The sequence below is a fragment of the Anastrepha obliqua genome, chromosome 2, assembly GCF_027943255.1.
Source record: "Anastrepha obliqua isolate idAnaObli1 chromosome 2, idAnaObli1_1.0, whole genome shotgun sequence".
Taxonomy (NCBI): domain Eukaryota; kingdom Metazoa; phylum Arthropoda; class Insecta; order Diptera; family Tephritidae; genus Anastrepha; species Anastrepha obliqua.
The window spans coordinates 92181739-92187738 of NC_072893.1; positions in this window are offsets into that span (position 1 = coordinate 92181739).

Sequence of the window (6000 nt, forward strand, 5' to 3'; positions counted from 1 at the left end):
CGAGCAGAGAAGTGGCGATTCGAAGGCGCCTATGAGTATTCAAACATATACCAAAATAAAATCATTGAACATTTAGGATAAATAAATCTTAAACTTACACTGAAATGCACTTACGGAACCATGTGTTGGATACGCATATAGCGAATTTAAATTTTATATTCGAATAAATGTTACCCATAAAGCCGATTCACTTACGCTATTTGTAGAAATATATAGGTATATACATTAGGCTGGGTCGATTTGTGGGGAGGCAAAAAAATCGCCCATTGCTCTGTGAAAATCATATTCTAGGGATCAAAATAAGAAACTTTGCCCAAGGAACCATACCTCTAAAACGAATTCTGATGTCCCCCAATTTGGGTCGAACTTTTAGTGTCTTTTGTGGGGAGGCAAAAAAATCACCCATTGCTCTGTGAAAATCATATTCAAGGGATCAAAATAAGAAACTTTGCCGAATGAACCATACCTCTAAAACGAATTCTTATGGCCCCCAATTTGGGTCGAACTTTTTAGTTTCTTTTCTCATGTAAAGGCCAAAAATGGTGATATTTTGAAATGATTGCATGGGGAACCCCCCAGAATATACCGGGATTTGCGGAACCTGAAAAATTCCTGGATCTCGGGATTGTCACACCTTGTGCATAGTACAGCTATGCCTCGTATCCACACTCCTCACGAATGTTCCTCGAATTACAAAGCTCAATAAATTTTATAAAAGGTACTTAGAGTGTGCGCTAACAGGCCCATGACCTATCAAGCTCAACTACATAAACCATCAATGAGTTCAGGCAAGCGTACCGCTCTCATCGGTTGCTCCACTCTCCTTAAATTATGTAAGGTTCTACGGGCCAAATATTCAACGGCATTAAAAAACATTCGCTTAGGCAGAGCAGCGATATTTTGAGTAAATTTTCCTTAACCCGTATGGCCAACCATTAACTCAATTAGTATCAATAATATAATATAATAGTCAGTCGACTCGAAACAATGTAAAAGCATGTCGTTGTTACAGTCGGGAAGCTCGCCGATTGTTAACTCGGTTGTACTTTTGCAACAATGGATATTCCCTCGATTGTTAAAGCGTCTCGGTTTCGCCCATCACCACAGTCGCTAGACGACTGATTTAATAGTAGAGAACTTCACAGTGATGGAATTTAGTGCTCGGTTGACTTATGAAATTTGAATGTTCTCTAAATTGTCTTTTATCTGGTCTTCCAGGTTATTTTCTATTTCTTTTTCTCAACACCCAATCCACAAATAGACGACCTCGAATAAATATTCCCATTAGTTTAGGTAGGCACAAAAATTTGTTTGTATCGGGTGTAAATGCTTGAAAACTTAAAATGATAATATAAAACAGAAATATTGTTGAAATTAATTTTTTTTTATTATAGTCTGGTAGATAATTTCATGGCATTTATTTTTTGAATATGATATCCATCCGGCATATGTCCGCCCTTGCTATGAGTTACTTGGTCAATTCGATCTGTCCAATTGTTGACTACTTTTTTCAATAAATCTGGCCGTATGGCGTCAATGATGACCTGAATATTGACTTCCAATGCTACAAGAGTGGCTGGTCTAACGGCATAAACACAATACCACTGCTGAAAAAAAGTTGTTGCCAAATTGATTTTGCTATAAATCGATTTTAAAGCGCGCTGTATGGCAAGTTCCGTAGTCTTGCTGAACCAAATGTCGTCTGATTAATTTTTGGAAACAAAAATTCCGTCAGCATGGCTTGATAGCGCTCGCCATTCACCGCAATGACAGTTCCTTCCTCATTTCCTCATTTCGAAAGAAGTAAGAACCGATAATGACGCCAGTTCTCTATGAACTTTGCGAACGATTTATTGTTTTTTTTTTTTTTTTTTTTTTAATTTAAATTTCCACAATTTGGAAGCGTTGTTGTTTCGTTAAACGATTCTTTACATAGAAATATTAACACAGTTTGCCATTCTTAGCTGTTAGTTCTCATACAACTAAAAAAACACCCGACAAATGAAACAAATGATTTTTCTTTAAGTTTTGTTTTATTTTATTATTCTTTTCGTTTATTCTTCTTTACTTTATAATGCATGACATGTTTATTTGCTTATTTTCTCATCACCTGTTGGCCGATATTCCACCCACAGCTGCGAATTCTTTCGCAATTACGTAAAATTAAAAAGTAAATACTTATACATATATAAATCTACATGCAATTATTTTGTAAGTAAACACAAAAAAGTACATACATATGTACATATGTATGTATAAATGGTTCTTACAGCCACATACATATTTAGACTAGTGGCGAATGAGCTCCTCACTATTTCCAAAAGCTGGCCGACAAATCTTCAAATATTTATAAAAATCATACATACATATGTACATATGTATAAGTTACATACATACTCTGTACATAAGTGCACAATAAGACAAATTTATTCTTTGTGTGTCGGAATTTGTTGCACTTGAAACTAAGCAGGCGGCGGGCGGCGAAGGAAACACTTGACCAACCATATAGCCTGCCGCGTTTCGATAGTTTGTTGCCGAAGTTGTTGGAGAAGTAAAAATGTAGTAGAAAATAATTAATTTTCCTTTTAAAATGTAGCGGCCCATATAAAAGTGACAATTCAGCGAAGAAGGAGAGTGCACAAGCCAACTGCTCAAATAACATTTTAATTATATAAAAACAAATACATAAAAAAAAACTATTCTAATCAAAAAACGCACATTTCACTTACTAATCAACACAAATTTGCTATGGCAATAAATAGTTTTTAATTTACATTCGCGTGGAAAAAAATAAAAAAGCAAAAAATTCATCGTCACGTAAAATTATTTTAGTGAAACAAATTTATTACTGGAAAATACAAAAGAGTCATCAACTTTAACGACGTTGTAAACGGAAATTCAGAAAAAAAAATTTACTTAAAGAAGACTAATAAATTGTATGCACACATTCTGCGCAATATTTATTATAAACAACTTGGAACGGCGCACTGAAAGCGCCATAAAGTTTCAGTGTTCAAATATTCATCCCAGTACATTTAATTTAATAGCAACATTACACAGCAGCTTGCTCCAATAGTTCATAACCCGACGTTTTACGTGTTGCAGCTTTGCTACTGCAGTCCCAGGGAGGCGTACAACCGTTATAACGGACAAATCCGCATATGTAAGTTTTTTCGCAATAATAAAAATAAGAAAAATCGCATTTGCCTTAGTTTTTTTCTTTAAAGCGTTAACTCAAATTTCAAGTGTTGCCCTTAATACTGCCTTTCTATGAGGTAACAGATGTTTGGATGATGCAAAAATTTAAAAAATTCTACTCTCCCTAAGTTTTGCGTAATTTAAGTTTAAAAGCAATAGAAGTGATATTTTTAATAACCACTCTGAGTTATTTTTACTAATTAACTGTTGTATAGAGATTGGACATTTTTTAATCATTAAATTGTATTTTTATTGTTTTAATCTTATATTGAATTGATGTTCTGATTCGCAAAATATTTTTTTTCAGTATTTTATTTAACGAAGTTTTAAAGTCGTTGTTTGGGCACAGTAGTTGATCTTAAGGTCTTGCTTGCCTCTTTTTTTATTAATTTTAAAGTAAATGTTTGCGGTATGTTAGACAGAATTTTTCCCACAAATGTAGGGCAACTTATGTTATCTAAGTTTTGTGTAAATCTTTATTTTTAATAATGTTTTTTTTTTTTTTTTTAATAAAACTTTTGCATAATTTTGATTATTCATAACAAATCTAAATGGCTGATATAAAAAATGGAAATTTATAAATGGTTTTACAAATTTTATTTCGTCTTATATCGGGTGCTTTTGAGCTGCATCAGAAATATGGATTTCGATACCAGTGGTGTGACAGCTGAATCGTTTACTGCCAGAGTTGAAAAAAAAAATAAATAAATAAGGAAAGTACAAGCAGGCCGCAGCAACAGTCCCCCATCAGCCTCATCGGTATTGCTACCAAGTATCTCAATATAACAGAAATAGGTTCTACACCTGCCACATGCCTCTAATTTGAGATATACAAATTGTCATATTCGTATTGCGTTTTAGGTTTTTCTTTGGTCTTTTTGCACACAAACGTGCCGATATTTGCAGTAACTGCCACAACGTGGTTTCATTTTCCCGGCTTTTATTTAATATTATTTTTGTATTATTTGGCGTTTTATTTTTTAATTAAATAATCAGCGTATTTGAACACTGGAATACATTGAAATATTGACAAGTTATTGTTATTTGAATAATTTTTTTTAGTAAGACAAAGTTAGAGTAAATAGAAGAAGAAACATCGCCTGTGAATCCACTCTAAGGTTGCTATGACTTTGCATTTTCCGAAAAAAGAAGGAAATACATAACTCATAGGCTGAAAAGTCCCGGCTCAAACATATAGATGGCACTAGTTTTATTGCATTCACCTCTTTTTCAATTAGTAATAACCTTAAAAAGATAGCTGTTAAAATTTCAGGATATTCTATTCATTAGTTCGAGAGTTATTGCGCTAAGAGTGACGCTACTTTCGGAAAGATCTCGTTGTTCTTAATAGAAATTACGTTGATGAATAAATCTAATTTTGAAAAAAAGAGTTCTCTTTGTTAGACCCGGTGCTTTCCGGTGACGCAAAAAAAATTTTTATTAAAAAAAAATTTTAATTTTAATATTGTTTGGATGACAGATCCATAAAATTGGTGTGGGGGAAGCTAGAAATTGTAATATAAAAATAATTGTTTTTGTTTTATATTTTAGATGAAACTTGCCTAAAAATTTGATTACTTTTCTTATATGTACACCTCATTCGACTAAGCTTGAGATACTCATGAATGTTAGAGCATTTATACATACGACCTACATATATCGCCTCTTTAAAACAAGCTTTTTTCATTAATCTTGAATAATTTATGTATTTTATTTATTATTAAAATAACTAGCAGCAGAGGCTGGCTATAAGCCTTAAATTTAAAAATAAATCAAATTAAGGTTTTAATGTAGCTTCCATATTTTCCAATACTACTTTGGCCTTAATTGAGAAAAAAACATTTTACAAATTGAAATACCAGTTGGGGTGCCCTACTATAGCACATTTTATTGCGTGTTTTTAGGCAATATTTTGCAATCAGTGGTAGTTCACAAAAAATAATGTTTAAGCATTAAAACTAAACTATTGAGAAAAAATATAAAATTTATCAAATTCAAAATAAATTCAAGTCACTGCAATGCTTTTAACACAAATATGTCTTAAAGATTCTTAGCCATTAGTGGCGCGTATAGGTACACGAATGCACATACGGATGTACGTACGTACATATGCTTTGTTTTTCTGTGCCGTGAAACAGATTTTAATCAATCTGCATTACTCAGCGAGTTAATTGAATTGTTGCAGTGGCAGCGCAAGCAGCCGAGACGGGGTTGTCGTGGCAGCAACAATAATTGCATAGCGCATAAACAGCTGCTCACAAATACATCCATGTGTACGGCAATATGTATGCATATGTTTGCATGTATTACACATTTTTACACCACTCACCAACACTCGTATTCACTTACCGTTGCTCTGCAAACAGGCTATGTAAACATAAAAGTAAACAACATACAAATAGCAAGTTATTACCTTCCACTTTAAGCAACAACACAGCATCAACTGCTCTTACACCTCAGCTCCTCTTGTTTTGCTCAGCTACCGATCTCTGCGATTTTTCCACGATCAGCTTTGCAGCTTTTTTTGCTTCGGCTTCACTATATTTTGCGCTTTTGTATGAGTCTCTCACTCTTTTTACCTCCCTCCCACCCATCTCTCCATCGCTAACTCTTTGACTTTTCTGTTGCATGCAAAATCAGTAGGCACTCATACACATGTACATATAAGTGCATATATACATACATATATGAGTATACATACATTCACATGCACCTATCTACCAACCTCTGAGCAGAAGTATGTTTGTTCAGTCGACAGCAACAATAATTGCCAATTAATGTTTTTCTTTAGCTAAAATTTCC